Source organism: Cervus elaphus, chromosome 32 (genome assembly GCF_910594005.1).
Source record: "Cervus elaphus chromosome 32, mCerEla1.1, whole genome shotgun sequence".
Taxonomy (NCBI): domain Eukaryota; kingdom Metazoa; phylum Chordata; class Mammalia; order Artiodactyla; family Cervidae; genus Cervus; species Cervus elaphus.
In genome coordinates, this window is record NC_057846.1 from 9,543,943 (window position 1) to 9,562,648 (window position 18,706).

An 18,706-nucleotide genomic window follows, 5' to 3' on the forward strand; every position below is an offset into this window, starting at 1 on the left:
TGAGAGTCCATTGGACTGCAAGGAGATCCAACTAGTCCCATCCTAAAGGAAATCAGTCCTGAATATTCATTGGAAGGACTAATGTTTAAGTTGAAACTCCAGTACTTTGGCCACCTAATGCAAGGAAGTGACTCACTGGAAAAGACTCTGATGCTGGGAAAGATTGAAGGCAGGAACAGAAGGGTACGACAGAAGATGAGACGGTTGGATGGCATCACCGACTCTATTGACATGAGTTTGAGTAAGACCTGGGAGTTGGTGGTAGACAAGGAAGCCTAGTGTGCTGCAGTCCATGGGATCACAAAGAGTTGGATGTGACTGAGTGACTGAATGGAACTCAACTGAAAGAGATGCGTGTTTGAGGGGAGTGGAGGGATTGAAATTCGGCAGAGGCTGATAGACCAAGACCAATTACTTACAGTGTAAATTTGACTAAACGGATAACTTTCTTTCTACTGAGTAGTTTAGTTCAGCTCTTCTAAATGAATGCTTCTACATGGCAGAAATTGAAGAAATTAAAAGAAGTCTCAAAGAGGCAATGTGGAAATCTATGCTGCTGACTATGCTAAAGAGTCCATCAAAGAGAACCCCTGCCTAGAAATGAACACAAGTTCTACGGAAGGAGGTTGCTTGAGTACATATGTTTTATTTCACTTCCTCCTGATTTGAGTGGAACTTAATTAATCATAACATTAAGGTTGTTTGGTGATCTTTGAGTTAGAAAGAAGTCAATGATACTCATCCAGGTCAGATAAAACTTCCCTTCCCACATGAACAAATTCCTCTTGGGTGGTTTTAATCATGACCTTCACCTCAGTGTCTCTCATCCTGGACATTGTTATACAAATGCTATAAATTCTTGCTCTTGTGTCTTCCTTGAACACACAATCTAAAGTGGTCCCTGCCATCTGAGTCACTATCACATCAGGTATTTCAATTTTTTAAGCACTTTGCACTCTGAATGCAATTTTTAATAGGTTTCTTACTTACTGCCTATCTCCCTCCACTAGAAAGTGTTATGAGCTGTGTGATGTGTGTCATTAGTATGATATAGAGTGTAGTCTTTAACAGTGCAAGTTCTAAAGTCAAATTAAATAGGTTCAAGTCCAACCACAGATGTTTTCTAATTGTGATCTCTCGTAAATTATTTAAATTTTCCAAGCTTCAGTTAATTCTTCTGGAAAGCGGGAATAACACTATCGATTTTCATAAGTTTTTTTGGAGATTAAATAAAAACTTGCTTTTGTAGCACCAGCCAAATCGTAGTAAATAACAGTAGCTTTTACTACAATCACTAATTATTGCGCTACAGATTTCTATTTTGTCATACAAAGTTTATCAGATGTTGAGATCTTCCTGAACCTGATTTTAACTTTGGAGATGTCAACATTTTAAGGTGAATTGTTTAGAAAGTGAATCCCATGTTTCTTGCATTAATTTAGGGGGTTTTACTCTTAGAATTTTGAAAGTTCCTCATGACCTCCTAATAAAATAACTGCATAGAGTTGAAAAATAAATGTAAATCATACAGTGTTGTTTTTTTTTTTAAGTCAGATATAAATGGGAAACTGAGGAGGATATGAAGGAAGTGGCAAATATAGTGCCATTTGTTATGCACCCACTGAGTGAAAAGCACTGTCATGGATATTTTGCATACAATGTCTTTGTCTAAAGCTTGAAATAGACCTATGAAATGAACTACCATTTCATCTCACATATGAACTGAGACTAAAACAAAATCCCATGAGCTTATGAAATGCATGTACTGTTACATAAACTAATGAGGTAGAATCCAGTGCAAGCTCTATTCATTCAAGGGAAAAAGTCATCTACACAGTATTGCTCATATAAGGAAGCATCGTTTTCACCTAAGGAACCAAGGTAAGATCCATGGAGGTCCCGATCTGGAAGGAATGATGCTCTTGCTAGTTCAAGAAGAGATACAATCCCAAATCTGGCCTTGCTGGAAGGCAGGTCAGAACCAGTCAATAATTTTTTTCTTTTAAAAACATTTTTATCACATTTACCATGACCTCTTCAAGCACTTAATATCTGTAAACCCACTTAACTGGCCCCATATCATTATGAGATAGGCGTTATAGCTACCGTTGCTGCTGCTGCTGCTGCTAAGTCACTTCAGTCGTGTCTGACTCTGTGCGACCCCATAGATGGCAGCCCATCAGGCTCCCCCGTCCCTGGGATTCTCCAGGCAAGAACACTGGAGTGGGTTGCCATTTCCTTCTCCAGTGCATGAAAGTGAAAAGTGAAAGTGAAGTCGCTCAGTCGTGTCGGACTCTTTGTGACCCCATGGACTGTAGCCAACCAGGCTCCTCTGCCCATGGGATTTTCCAGGCAAGAGTACTGGAGTTGGTTGCCATTGCCTTCTCCCAATAGCTACTGTAGTTATAGATAAATAAAGTATGAGGTAGAAAGATTAAATAACTTTCCCAAGTAACATGAAAACTCAGGAAATCTGACTTGAGTGAAGTCTTACCACTGCACTATACTACATTCTCTACACAAATATCTGGTCATGTTCTGGTTGCCTGTTGTGCTGATCTCAAGTTAATAAAATGACCATATGGTCCTACAATCAGGGAGGTTTAGGGGAAATCATACCTATAAATGGATCAGCCCCAAAGTCTAAGGGACATGAGGCCAATGGAAATCAGAAAAGCAGGAGAGTGGCCAGTAATGACCGAGAATATTGGGCCCCCAAGAAATGCTATAAGGGCAGTCAGCTCAGAGCCTTACTCTTCACAGCAGATGCAGAGAAATCATGTATTATCTCTCCTAATGCTCAGAAACATTAGATTAATGAGTGATTCTATATAGTTACAGAGACTCCAGTAATGATATTCGTGAGAGCTAATAGCTATGGAACACTTATTAGTAATAAAAGATCCATGAGGATTATTTATTTAATCTTGATAAAGTTCCTGTCATTCTCCTTTAACTCAGAAAGATGTGATTTGCCAAAGCTCATACTCTATGTGGTAAAAACTAATTTTTTATCTCAAATCTATCTTACTCAGAGGCTACTTTTAACCATTATAGAATATCAAACCCTATCACACATTCCTCCAAATATGCATATAAAAATGATACATAAAGTCTCTTTCACAGAGAAAAATTGCTTTTACAAGCAATGTTCTCAATATGAATGGTTGAGATTACAATAACAATGAATTTTATTAATAGTCCAAATAACTTAGCAAGAATAAATGATAGATCTTCCCTTTGTAAGCACAAAGAGGAAAAAAAAAACAACAACATACCATAAGTAGCAAAATATTTAAAAAGTATAGAAATAGAAGAAGGAGAATAAAGACCAAAAACATGTCTATTTTCTCAGAATACTATATTTCTTGGTTTGCAGCACAAAAGTAGTAAGCATGCATTGCATGATCTATGAAGAACTGAAAGTTTTATTATTCTCATAACATATGCTATGAAAGATAATCCCCAGGAAATTCTTTAATCAGGTGATCCATTAATTGGTTGAGGATGCATATAGTATCTACTGCACTATTATTCAAAGTGTATGCATAAATCACCCACTTAGAAACATCTGTAAAAATTTATTTAGAGTGTAGATATGCTAATCCCATAGTCCTATTGAATTAGAATCTCTAGTGCTGTGTCCTGAGAATGTACATTTTAATAACTATTCTGAATAATTCCGAAAGTATACCCAAGTTTGACAACCAAATGGGCACTCAATAAATCTGAATAGGGTATCTGGAAGTTATAAATAATTTTCTGCCTGAAATGTTACTCAAAGGATTTATATGCCAACACCAACATACTTTTACATACGGTATTCACTTGGTGCTGAACCAAAGAAATGATATTATCTTTGTATTTAAAAGATAAAGTCATTTTATGCTGCTGTGATTATTTCTCAGGTGAAATCACATTTTGATCCAGAGCTTCTTCATAGCATTTTTCACCTCTGCATTTCTGAGGGTGTAGATTAAAGGATTTAACATAGGTGTTATCATGGTATAAAACACAGCCACAGCTTTATCAATGGAAAAGGTGATCACTGGACGCATATATACAAATATGCAGGGTGCAAAAAAGAGAATGACCATGGTGATGTGGGAGACACAGATGGAGAAGGCTTTGCATCTTCCCCACGAGCTATAGGTCCTTAGGGAGCACAAGATGACCACATAGGAGACCATCAAAAGGAGGAAGTTCAACAGGCAGATGAACCCACTGTTGGCAGTAACAAAGAGACCAAGGGAATGAGTCTCCATGCAGACCAGTTTCAACAAAGAGTTCCAGTCACACATGGAATGATCTTTGACATTAGGGTCACAGAAGGGCGGCCAGACTGTAAATAGGATCTGCATGGCTGCGTGGACAAAGGCTCCAGCCCAGGCCCCTCCCACAAGAAGGCTACACACCTCCTGGCTCATGATGGTCATGTAGTGCAGGGGTTTACAGATGGCCACATATGGTCACGGGCCATCGCCGTGAGAACAATAATCTCAGCAGCACCAAAAAGATGCTCAGCAAAGATTTGAGTCATACACCCCCTAGAAGAGATAGTTTTTCTCACTGTAAAGGAGTCAACTAACATCTTAGCGGTCATGGAGGAAGAACAGCAGTCATCTATAAAGGATAAATGAGACAAGAAGAAGTACACAGGGGATCCTAGGGCTGTGCTGGCACTGATGGTGGTCATGATGAGCAGGTCGCCTGCCAAGGTGACCAAGTAGACAATTAAAAACACAGCAAAGGAAATTTCTGAAGCTTCACAGTTTGAGTCCAAGTGAAAGTATAGGTGGCATTTATTTTGTTATTTATAATTTACTAACTTGTTTTTAACTTTCGGTGACAAAAAAAAAATGTGTAACTTTTAAAATCAGAGAAGAAGAAAACACATCAAGCTTTAAGAGTCAATCCATGATGTGGCCACATAGGTGGCACATTCACAAATAACCAAAGATGTATGAATTCTGTTCCTGGAAAGGCTGGGCATGTCTACCAGTGAGAAACAAAAAAAGACTCGAAAGATAAGATCCTCATGAGCCATATCTTTTCCTACTTTGCCTGTCTGATAGCTTCTCCACTTCCTCAAGACTGAGAAACGGTGCCTCTTCCAGATCTCAGAGGCTGCAGTCAACATTCATTATAGTCCTGGTCACACTGTTTCACACTCATATCTCTTTTTCTCAACAGTGTGTGCCATTGAAGGCAAAAAGATGCATTGTTACAATTGCAGTCTTATTCATAAACTGTTTCTCCTCCCCTGGTCAAAAAGTAAACATTTACTGAGAGACAGAAATAAAAAACTAAAAAAGAGGAAAAGAGAAAGTGGGAGAGAAAAAAGAAGAAAGGTAAAGTTAGAAATACATTAAAGAGCAAAGAAAGAGGAACTTAGAAATCCAAAGCCTTAGTTTAAATCTGGGACTTACATCTTATTAACTATATAATATTGATTTATTTAATCCCTCTTTTCCTCAATTTTTTCACCTGTTAAAGGAGGGTTATATATTACTGTGTTTAGGGTTACTGTAAAGATTAAAACATTTTAAACATTATTATTGTTGTTGTATGATTTAACTCTTTTCATGAATTTATCACTAAAGAAAACTTGAAAATTCTCTCTAAACATCTCCAAAAGGCAAAGATTCTGAAAATGCAAACTAACCAGTTGAGGAGAACATGGATAAATGTCAAAAAGGAAGGTCGTCAGATTTTAAAAATTGAAGCAAGCTATTAATAGAATCTTTAAAATAAAGATTTAATTATTGCTTATTTGTTTTACTTTTTGTGTGTTTTCCTTTCATTATTTGTTTCTTTAACTCATTTGCTAAAACCATATTCCAATACATAAGTAATTTAATCCTTCCAGTTTCAGCTTATGACTGGGTGTGGAGTTTTCTGGGAAAAGAGGAACTTTAAACTTAATTCATTATTCAAATAAAGACTTCGTAGAAGGGAGGACAAATGTACACCAGTGACTGATGCATGTTGATATATAGCAAAACCCATCACAATATTGTAAAGTAATTAGCCTCCAATTAAAATGAATAAATTATATTTTTTTAAAAAGGGAAAAGAAAACATACAGACCAAAGCAAAAATAAATACATAAATAAATAAATGTAAGTGGAAAATAACCTTTAAAAAACAAGCAAAAGACTTCATAGAATGTAGTCTTATGATGTATTTACTTTTTTCCCAATATTTGGTATTATAAAGCATTTAGTGAGAGAGACAGGAAATGTGGAGAGAAACAGACAAGAGAGGTGAGGGAAAAGGTGAAAGGAAAAAACAAAGAAAGGAAAAGATAAAAAGGGAAGAGGAAAAAGAGAAGAAAAAGGACATCCTGCAGAGTGATCTGAGAAAGACATCTGAAGCAGGTGCTTCGTAATATAGCCAACAAATGCTGCACTTGAATTCCAAACTATTTAACTTTTTATCTTAACCACTAAGATCAACAACACACAAAAGATAATGACAAATAATTCATCAGTTGTTCTTACATGCAAAATGATCAGAAAAAAAATTATTTTTGCCCAGTTCAGTACTGAGGGTTTTAAACTACTGACCTATCAATATTTGGTCCTTTGAAGATTCCATAATATTTAAAAGAAATTCCATCAGGGTTTTCTTCAACCCAAGGTGTGTGTAATCAAAGTCATGAACATGTTAATTTACTGCAAAAAAATTTTTAAAAAATCAAAGTTTTTCCAGAAAAGAAAACCCTGAAGTAAAATTTCTAAAAAAAGAACTGTACTTCTCTTACATATCAATTCGCATTAGATCCTAAGACTTCTCATCCTGGCCTGACTTGCTCAGCTAATAAACTAGCCCAGACAGAAGACAAATGCACTTTGTATTTAAAAGGAATTTGGGTTTTAGAGAGAGAGGAAAGATTTCAGCAGCTGTAGCACATTTCTATTTCTTTGGAACTCATAGATGTTTATAATATTTTAAGTTTGAACTCAGACAGTAAAAGCATCCGCCTGCAATGCAATGCGGGAGACCTGGGTTCAATCCCTGGGTCGGGAAGATACCCTGGAGAAGGAAACGGCAACCCACTCCAGTACTCTTGCCTGGAAAATCCCATGGATGGAGGAGCCTGGCAGGCTACAGTCCATGGAATTGCCAAGAGTCAGACATGACTGAGCGACTTCACTTTGGTCTGCTAGGCCCTAAGAACATAATAGCCATATCTAACACTAAATAAAAAAGTAAATCCAATTATAAAAATTAGCAGTGGATTAAAAGTACTTTTGGTTAGAAACTTCTAGAAGCCATTTCTTCCAACTTTTTTCAGATCATCTACAATCAATGAAAACTCAGGTATTTTGGTCCTTGGGACTCAACCTGCCATCTCTCATCATTTCACTAAACATCACGGCTAGCCACAAAGAATATCATTGCCTTTGTGCTTCACTCACCAAAAAACCTTCGCACTTCTTCTCAAATCCTTCAATTCTTGCAATATAGAGACACTAATTTTATTCAAGTGGGTGACTCACCTCTGTTATTTTCTCAAGGGAAGAGTAATTAACTTGGAGAGACTTTGCCAAAATGACAACCAAATGCCTTTCCCTTCCCTCTATGGTTCTTCTGACCAGAGAATGATATCTCTGACAAGGGTTAGAATTCATCTGTAGGAATGGGATCACCAGGCTACAGTCAGAACTTGGAATCTTCATTTCATTTTTTTTTCAATAAATGTTTGTGGAATATCTAAAATGAACCAGGCTGTTTTATTCAATAATAAAAATGATAGCAGCAAGCTATTGAGTGCTAAAGGTGAGACTATATTAAACACACTATGTGAGGTACACATTTGGTGGGTCCTATTTATTATCCCACTTTACAAATGAGCTCTATGAGTTTAGATAATTTACCCAAGATCAAAAGTGAGTAGTGGCAGAACTGAAATGTATATACAAATCTGCCTCCAAAGCCTCAATAATATTCCTGCCATCATGATGCAATTCATGATGCAAGAATTCAAATATTAAAAAAGAGAGATAGATAGAGAGTAGAAAAGTGTGTGTGTGTGTGTGTGTATTTGTGTGTGTCAAGTATGTATCTGTGTGTGTCAAGTAGGATGGAAGTGAAATGCTCAGGTAAGGTTTTCTTTAAAAAATTGATATTGAAGTTGAAGCCAAAAAATATTATCCAAGGCCTGGATTAAATAAATTGAAAGTTTAGGAATATTGACAGGTTTAAGAATTGAGCCAGACTGTATCATTGTTGGATACTGAAGAAAGTATCTCTGTGAGTCTACCCAGTACATTGGCAATTCCATCCTGTTATGAGCCAAATCCATTCAACTGTACTTTTTGAAACACTCTTCAAGCATACCACATGCTTTCTCTATCATTAATAATTAACTGGAAATTGCATAAGAAGAAGAGTTCAAATTCATTGAGCAACTGAAAACCAGTTATAGGTGATTCACTGAAATATGAATAAAGACAGCTTAGTTAAAGCCATGTGGCTGTTAGGTAAGCACAGACCCAATCTCTAACCTAAGCTGTGCTGTCAGTTTTACCTTGAAATGAGTTACTCAAGCTTCCTCAGCCTGTTTTCCTCATCTTCATTGTTTCAAGAATTAAACAGACAATTAAAAAAAAAAAATCAACAAATGGGAGCCATATTTTTGCTAACTTAGAAAAGCAGGATCCAAACTCTAGATAAAATTTCCATTAAAATTTTGAGAATTTGTTTTCAAGTGACTAAAGAAATGTACCTTCTCTGACATTCCTCATAAATGATTTTCCATCACACAACAAATATGGTCACCTTTTCTCCCTGGAGCTTTTTGTTCTACAGGTCACCAGTGCTGAATTCTGCAGTATTTTGGGGGAAACCTGTGGTCTTAGGCAGTGTTCATGGTAATACTTCAGAGCTGATGTTGGTTCACAGATTTCTGGGTGGTTCCACGTTTTATATGCTATTGACAATCTACTATAAGGACTAGTACACAATTCCAATTGTGTACAGGTGTAAGCTGTTTCTTGGGTACACATCTAGGAGGTGAACCTAAGAATTGAGGTTATGTGAATGTTTAGATAAAACTAGATAAAACTTATTTCTGAAGTATTTGTATCAATATATACTTCCAATAGCAATGTAAAAGACACCAGTTGGTTCATATACTCTACATCAGACTGTCTCATACAATTCAATATCAAAAAACAAACAACCTAACTAAATAATGGGCAGACAACCTGAAAAGACATTTTCAAGGCAGAAGACCTGAGAAGACATACAGATGGCCAACTGCCACATGAAAAAATGCTCAATATCACTAATCATCAGGAAAATGTATATCAAACCCACAATGAGGTAGCACTTCCACTCACATCTATCAGAATGGCTCCCTTCAAAACACCACAAATAATAAATGTTAACAGGAACGTAGAGAAAACAAAAATTTAGTACATAATTTGTAGCTTTTTTGTTTTGTTTTGTTTTCTTTCTTTCTTTCCTTTTTTTTTTTTTTTGGTAGTTTGGTGCAGACATTATGGAAAACAGTATGGATGTTACTGAAAAAACTAAATACAGAAATACCATGCTGCTGCTGCTGCTAAGTCGCTTCAGTCGTGTCTGACTCTGTGCGACCCCATAGATGGCAGCCCTCCAGGCTCCTCTGTCCAAGGGATTCTCCAGGCAAGAACACTGGAGTGGGTTGCCATTTCCTTCTCCAATGCATGAAAGTGAAAAGTGAAAGTGAAGTCGCTCAGAACTACCATAGGATTTAGCAATTCTACTGAGTATCTCCAGCATTTTTGCCTGGAGAATTCCATGGATAGAGGAATGTAGCAGGCTACAGTCCACAGGATATCAAGAGTTGTACACAACTACGTGAGTAAAACACCACCACCACTCCTAAGTATCAGTTCACTTCAGTTCAGTCACTCAGTCGTGTCTCTTTGTGACCCCATGAGCCGCAGCACGCTAGGCCTCCCTATCCATCACCAACTCCCAGAGTCCACCCAAACCCATGTCCTTTGTGTCAGTGATGCCATACAACCATCTCATCCTCTGTCATCCCCTTCTCCTCCTGCCCTCAATCTTTCCCACCATCAGGGTCTTTTCAAATGAGTCAGCTCTCCGCATCAGGTGGCCAAAATATTGCAGGTTCAGCTTTTGGCATCAGTCCCTCCAATGAACACCCAGGACTGATCTCCTTTAGGACAGACTGGTTGGGTCTCCTTGGAGTCCAAGGGACTCTCAAGAGTCTTCTCCAACACCACAGTTCAAAAGCATCAATTCTTCAGTGCTTGGCTTTCTTTATAGTCCAACTCTCACATCCAGACATGACCACTGGAAAAACCATAGCCTTGACTAGATGGACCTTTGTTGGCCAAGTTAATATCTCTGCTTTTTAATATGCTGTCTAGGTTGGTCATAACTTTCCTTCCAAGGAGTAAGTATCTTTTAATTTCATGGCTGCAGTCACCATCCACAGTGATTTCGGAGCACAGAAATATAAAGTCACCCACTGTTTCCACTGTCTCCCCATCTATTTCCCATGAAGAAATGGGCTGGATGCCATGATCTTAGTTTTCTGAATATTGTGCTTTTTTTTTAATTTTTATTTTTTGAATATTGTGCTTTAAGCAAACTTTTTCACTCTCCTCTTTCACTTTCATCAAGAGGCTCTTTAGTTATTCACTTTCTACCATAAGGGTGGTGTCATCTGCATATCTGAGATTATTGATATTTCTCCTGGCAATCTTGATTCCAGCTTGTGCTTCATCCAGCCCAGAGTTTCTCATGATGTACTCTGCATAAAAGTTCAATAAGCAGGGTGACAATATACATCCTTGATGAACTTCTTTTCCTATTTGGAACCAGTCTGTTGTTTCATGTCCAGTTCTAACTGTTGCTTCCTGACCTGGATACAGGTTTCTCAAGAGGCAGGTCAGGTGGTCTGGTATTCCCGTCTCTTTTAGAATTTTCCACAGTATATATTGCCCTAAAATGAAAACACTAATTCAAAAAAGTATATGGATCCCAGTGTTCATTGCAGCCTTACTTACAGTAGCCAACATATGGAAGCAGCCTAAGTACACATCAACAGATTGATGGATAAAGAAGATGTGAAATACACATACATACACACACACATAATGGAATTCTACTGAGCCATTAAAAATAAAACTGTATCTGCAAAAACATGGATGGATTCAGTGGATACCATGCTTAGTGAATTAAACCAGACAGCAAAAGACTTATACTGTATGTTTTTATTCATCTGGGAATCATGAAAAGTCCTTAGAGAGAAATTAGAACCATAAAATACCTGTATTAGAAAGTCAATAGTATCTAGAAACAATTATCAAAGGTTTTGATTCAGAGATGTAGAAAAACAAGAGGAAATTAAGCAAAAAGTAAGTTAAAAATAGGAAATAATAAAGTGAAGAACAAAAATTATTGAAACAGAAGATGGAAAAACAATAGAAAAATCAATGAAGAAAAAACTGGTTCTTTGGATATCTTAAATAGAATTGACAAATCATTAACTAGAATAATAAGGAAGAGAGGAGGTAGAGATGAAGGACAAGAAAGTATGATAGTGAAGAGACAAATTATTCATATGAAGAAGAAATAAAATACAAGTATGATTTAAATGAGATTTCCCTGGTAGCTCAGCTGGTAAAGAATCCGCCTGCAATGCAGGAGACCCCAGTTCAATTCCTAGGTTGGGAAAATCTGCTGGAGAAGGGATAGGCTACCCACTTCAGTATTCTTGGGCTTCCCTGGTGGTTCAACTGGTAAAGAATTTGCCTGAAAGACCTAGGTTCAATTCCTTGGTTGGGAAGATCCCCTGGAGAAGGGAACAATTACCCACTTCCATATTATTGTCTGGAGAATCCATGGACTGTATAACCCATGGGGTCACAAAGAGTTGGACATGACTGAGTGACTTTCACTCACTCATGACTTAAATGGGTTTCTCAGGTGGCTCAGTGGTAAAGAACATGCCTGCCAATGCAGGAAACACAGGAGACATGTGTTCAATCTCTAGGTCAGAAAGATCCCCTGGAGAAGGGCATGGCAACCCACTCCAGTATTCTTGCCTTGGAGAATCCTATGTACAGAGGAGTCTGGCAGGCTACAGTCCATGGGGTCGCAAAGAGTCAGATACGACTGAGCATGCTCCATCCGATGTCACCATTTTAAAAAATAAAAGGGTAATTCATGAGCAAGGACAAAATTATATACATATATACTGAACTGAAGTCACTCAGTCGTGTCCAACTCCTTGTGACCCCATGGACTGTAGCCCACCAGGCTCTTCCATCCATGGAATTTTCTAGGCAAGAGCACTGGAGTGGGTTGCCGTTTCCTTCTCCAGGGGATCTTCCCGACCAAGGGATTGAACCTGGGTCTTCTGCATTGCAGGCAGATGCTTTACCAACTTATATGAAGAATACATCATGAGAAATGCTGGGCTGGATGAAGCACAAGCTGGAATCAAGATTGCCGGGGAAAATATCAATAAATTCAGATATGCAGATGACACCACCCTTATGGCAGAAAGTGAAGAAGAATTAAAGAACCTCTTGATTAAAGTGAAAGAGGAGAGTGAAAAAGTTGGCTTAAAGTTCAACATTCAGAAAACTAAGATCATGGCATCTGGTCCCATCACATCATGGCAAATAGATGGGGAAACAGTGGAAACAGTGTCAGACTTTATTTTGGGGGGCTCCAAAATCACTGCAGATGATGATGGCAGCCATGAAATTAAAAGATGCTTACTCCTTGGAAGGAAATTTATGACCAACCTAGACAGCATATTAAAAAGCAGAGACATTACTTTGTCAACAAAGGTCTGTCTACTCAAGGCTATGGTTTTTCCAGTAGTCATGTATGAATGTGAGAGTTGGACTATAAAGAAAGCTGAGGGCCAAAGAATTGATGCTTCTGAACTGTGGTGTTGGAGAAGGCTCTTGAGAGTCCCTTGGACTGCAGGGAGATCCAACCAGTCCATCCTGAAGGAGATAAGTCCTGGGTGTTCATTGGAAGGACTGATGCTGAAGCTGAGACTCCAATACTTTGGCCACCTGATGCGGAGAGCTGACTCATTTGAAAAGACCCTGATGCTGGGAAAGATTGAGGGCAGGAGGAGAAGGGGACAACAGAGGATGCGATGGTTAGGTGATATTACCAACTCAATGGGCATGGGTTTGGGTGGACTCCGGGAATTGGTGTTGGACGGGGAGGCCTGGTGTGCTGCAGTTCGTGGGGTCACAAAGAGTCAGCCACCACTGAGAGACTGAACTGACTGATTATTTATATTTGTGTGTGCATGTAAGTCACTTCAGTTGTATCCGATTCTTTGCAATCTTATGGAATGTAGCCTGCCAGGCTCCTGTGTCCATGGGATTCTCCAAGCAAGGATCCTGGAGTGAGTTGCCATGACCTCCTTCAGAGCATCTTCCCTACCTAGGAATCAAACCCCTGTCTCTCATGTCTATCTGAATTGGCAGGTGGATTCTTTATTATTAGCACCATCTGGGAAGCTCCATTACTCATATGTGGAATCTAAAATAGTCAAACCCATAGAAGCAAAGAGTAGAATTCCAGGAAGGGAGAAATGAGCAGAGATTGATAAAGGGGAACCAAGTTTCAGTTATGTAAAGATAAATAATTTATGGAAGTATGCTATGCATCAATGTGTTGATTGTTAACAATATTGCATTGTACACTCAGAATTTGCTATGAGGGTGGATCATGTTATCACCAGAGAAAATGGTAACAACATGATTGATAAACATGTGAATAATTTGATTCTGGTGATTATTTCACAATGTATACTTATATCTAAATGCCTTTATACACCTTAAAAGCAAATTTTTATTTGTCTGTGGTACAATAATAAATCTGGAGGAGGTGGTGGAAGAGAGAAAGTAAAACAGATTTTAGATTCAAAAACTTACAAAAGGCTGTCATTAATTGTATGTCCTCAGTGATCTAGCTCTCAAGAATCAATAATGGTTTCCAATAAAGTTTTAATAATTGATAAGAAAATACAAACTCTCCTATAACAGGAGTTAATGGGGATTCTACATCACATGTCACACACAGGAATTATGCCACTTTGCTAGTGACAAGATATTCAGTTTTCTTAACAATCCAAATGCTGATACAAAAGAGGGAATCTCACAGATTTAGGTTCCAGGTGAAGGGAATACTAAGCTTCTCCAGTGGCTCAGCTCGTAAAGAACCTGCCCGCCGATGCAGGAGACACAAGAGACGTGGGTTTGATCCCTGGGTCAGGAAGACCCCCTGGGGAAGGAAATGGCAACCCACTCATGTAATCTTGTCTGAAAAATTGCATAGACAGAGGAGCCTGGCAGGCTCCATGGGGTCACAAACAGTCGAACACAACTGCACTCCCATGCACGCACATGAAGGAAAAACTATTCTCCACTTCACAGTGAGTGTTTCTCCACACTGTCTCTCCAGAATACTTGCTTCTGGACAAAATCTTTCCATCAAAGGAGATAATTCCTAGGAGAAAGTAGCAGCTATAAGACAAGGTATCTGACCTTATCGAAGCTTCTTTGAATATCTATGAATATACAAGAGCAAGGTGGAAGTGATTTGTGTTGCTGTTCACCTCTCTAGAACAAGATCCATCATGGTCAGAATGAACCATTTGAAAATGCATCCTCCAACTGTCTGCTGATTCTTGTGCTACAGAACCACTGACATTTATTCAAAGTCATTTCTCCATAGTATTTCCAAAGAACCCATTCTAAATTCAAAATCAGAAGGCAAGTTTTCTATGAAGAACATTTGAGGCTTTAGAAGCTAGATGGAAAGAACACTTATAAGAACACTTTTTTCTTTTAAAACAGGCTTCATGAGATATAATTGATATACTATGAATTTGTTCATGTTAAATGCATATGATTTCTTAACAACTGTTCATTTCAGAGTTAACAAGCTCTTCTCCAGTGTTACGCCTTTTATACTGAAAGTTACTTGTTATAAGAAGTTTGTTCTGGGCATACACACCGAGGAAACCAGATCTGAAAGAGACACGTGCACCCCAATGTTCATCACAGCACTATTTATAATAGCCAGGACATGGAAGCAACCTAGATGCCCATCAGCAGATGAATGGATAAGGAAGCTGTGGTACATATACACCATGCAATATTACTCAGCCATTAAAAAGAATTCTTTTGAATCAGTTCTAAGGAGATGGATGAAACTGGAGCCCATCATACAAAGTGAAGTAAGCCAGAAAGATAAAGACCAATACAGTATACTAACACATATATATGGAATTTAGAAAGATGGTATTAATAACCCTATATGCAAAACAGAAAAAGAGACACAGATATATAGAACAGAATTTTGGGCTCTGTGGGAGAAGGCGAGGGTGGGATGTTTCAAGAGAACAGCATCGAAACATGTATATTATCTAGGGTGAAACAGATCACCAGCCCAGGCTGGATGCATGAGACAAGTGCTCGGGGCTGGTGCACTGGGAAGACCCAGAGGAATCGGGTGGAGAGGGAGGTGGGAGGGGGAATCGGGATGGGGAATACATGTAAATCCATGGCTGATTCATGTCAATGTATGGCAAAAACCACTACAATATTGCAAAGTAATTAGCCTCCAACTAATAAAAATAAATGGAAAAAAAATTTAAAAAACAAACAAAAAACAAATCCTTTCTAGACACTGTGAAAAGAGATATATGATTAATAAATCTTGAAATAAATATATGAAAATTTTAAAAAAAGAAGTTGGTTTGAATATGGAACTGCTTCTGAACACAGTCAAACATCACTAAAGTCACGTGAAGAGCTAAGGTAAGGTTTTCAATAATGCTGATGCTTATTTTAATTTGCTACTTCATATGTACAACTCATTATTTTTCAACACTTTTCAATAAAGTAAAAGACTTTTATCTGAATTTCAATTTTTCAAAAGATATTCATAAATAACTTAATTTGACACTTGAAAATTTTGAGACTCAAAGAGGTTAAGCAATTTGAGGAACCCAGCTCTGTGACACCAGGAACCATGCTTGGCTGTGAAACATCTTTTTTAGTAATCAGGACTCATAATGAGGATGAAAACAAAATTTAATTATACTTCACATACGTAAAAGAGGAGATTACACATATCAGTAGCATAAATCACAAGTTGTTTCATCAAGTACAAATATGGAGACCTTTCCTGGGAAAACCTGCTATGGATATCATCCTATGCTGTTTCTTTGAGAGTAAAATTAGCAGAAGTTCTCCTGGAGCTTGAAGCATGGTTAAGCATTTCTCTGTATTACTGCTCCAATTATTAATTCTTCCTATCCCTCAGGTGTATACACAGTCACGAAAGTAACTAAAAGTTATTTTTGTGTCCACAGCAGTTGGGTGTGTTCATATACATAATCACTCAACTATTGATCTATGAAGTGGATATTATTATTCTTACTTTATAGCTGAGAAAACAAGAATGTAAGGTGCCAAAGAAATGCACTTCAGGTGAAAGAAGCTGCAATTAGAAGAACCAGGATTCAAAATGGGTCTTTTCTGATTCTCAAACCAAGCCATTTAACTAGTGGCATAGACTTTCTCAACATTCTGCAGAGAAATCTGGGGGCCCATTCTTTGGAGTGGTATCATTGAAGGGAAAGTTAGGTCTGAGGAAGAAGTCAAGATGAAAGGGCCATTCAATAAATTCAGTACCGCAGTTTACTTACTACTTGGGAGTTCAGAGATATCAATGTCTGTGTTTCTGTGTGTTTGTGTGTGACAGAGAGAAAGCAGATGAGATTTCTCAATATAAACTTGCCTCTCAAGTAGTAATAAAGTAGTCAAAAGTATAATAGTTATGGTCATTTCAAAAGGAGGTTATTAGTTCTCCATTGTTTACTATAACATGACAATATAGAGCATGGATTAAGAATTTGGAGCAAAAAATAAAGATGCATAATCTGAACTAATCTTAACTCTGCCTAAAATTTTAGCTGTTTGACCTTGGACAGAATCCTTAATTTCTCTATGCTTCTATTTCCTAATGTGTAAAATAAGCATAAAAATGATGGTAGTAACCATCTTGTAGGTTTGTACCAAGGATTAAAACTAAATGTCTTCATAACACTTAATGCACACTAAGTGTGCCATTTTAGTTAATATTAGCACTTTTATTGAACTGTTCACATTAGTCTATGAGATTGCTTCCACATCTGCAAAATGGATGATACAATACCAACCATACAAGTTGTTATCTCTTGGAAAAGTAAGTATGTGCTGGTATACTATGAACATTGCAATAAATCATTGGAATGTACATGTTTTTACCTATTGCAAAGTAATTAGGTTTAGTCAACATGCATTATGAATACTAATTAGCTCTTGCATCCATTCTTTGGGCTTTCTTGGTGGCTCAGTGGTAAAAATACGCCTGCCAATGCAGGAGACATGGGTTTGACCCCTAGGTCAGGAAGATCCCCATGGAGAAGGAAATAGAAACCTGCTCCAGTATTCTTGCCTGAAAAATCCCATGAACAGAGGAGTGTGGAGCAGCTACAGTCCACTGGGGTCACAAAAGAGCCGGACATGACTTAGCAACTAAACAGCAACAACAACCTGTTGGGAAGATGGCAACCTGAGGGCATGGCAACCTACTCCAGTGTTCTTGCCTGGAGAGTCCCATGGAAGGAGGAGCCTGGTGGGCTAGAGTCCATGGTGTCACAAAAAAGATGGACTGAAGCCACTTAGCACATGCACATTATAGTGTTACTCCTGTTTCAACTATTCTAAGTACTTTGCTACTGTGGTTTCTATCTTGGAGACATCTTCCATCCATTTACTGAAACCCTGCCAACTTCATCCTAGACACACAAAATCTTTACTAGAACAACATCCAAGATTCCCTCTTCATCAGATTTCTTCCATCTTTCCATTCATACTTTCAACTACCTTTCATGGCCCCCATTTCTTAGTAAAAGGACAATTCCTAAGCTTTACATCCATCCTCTACCTCTTTTCACACTTAGTTACCATTATCTGGGAAGTTAGACTCTGAACCATTTCAGATGGATTGAGGTCTCCCACCCATAGATTTACAAAAGATCCTCACATCTATCCTATTAAAAGAATCTTTTCCTGGAGGTAAGTGGATTAATCTTAAGAACTCAGAATCTTTTCTTCATAAAAAAATAAAAATAAAAAGCAAGAAAGAATTCATACTCAGTAAAGTCTGGGTATTCTTCACTTGTTAAAGTGAAGAAGTTTAGTAAGTTTAAGAATGCATAAATTAAAATTATGCATAAATTAAAATTATATACTTTTTACCACACCAATATACATCTTAAATTCACAAGATTAGAACTCACAATAGAAAGGTCTTACCAGACCCACTCCCACAACATAGATAACAAGATTAATCAGAAGGTTCATGTTAAGAAGGAGAAAAACGCCCTTGAGGAAGATACATTGTTGTTATATAATCAGTAGTACAGAGCTTAAGAAAAAGCATACCCTTTAGCAAGATGAGTTGTTTCCTTGTGTAATCATTAGCTCTGGGCTTAAAGAAAGTTAATTTTAAAGATTATTGTCACAAAAACTCAGTTTAAGAAAAAAAAATTATGTGACTAAGACAAAGCAATGTAGAAAAAAAAAATGTTTGTCCTTTTCTCCTCCTCAAGGGTCCTGGACCCTTTCTCTTTGGGGGCCCCAGACTC

At 37.8% G+C, this 18,706-nt stretch overlaps 1 pseudogene; it reads right to left on the reverse strand.

The window, feature by feature from the left end:
- Nucleotides 1-3,914: 3,914 nt before the first annotated feature.
- Nucleotides 3,915-17,958, reverse strand: LOC122687742 (annotated as a pseudogene).
- Nucleotides 17,959-18,706: the final 748 nt, after the last annotated feature.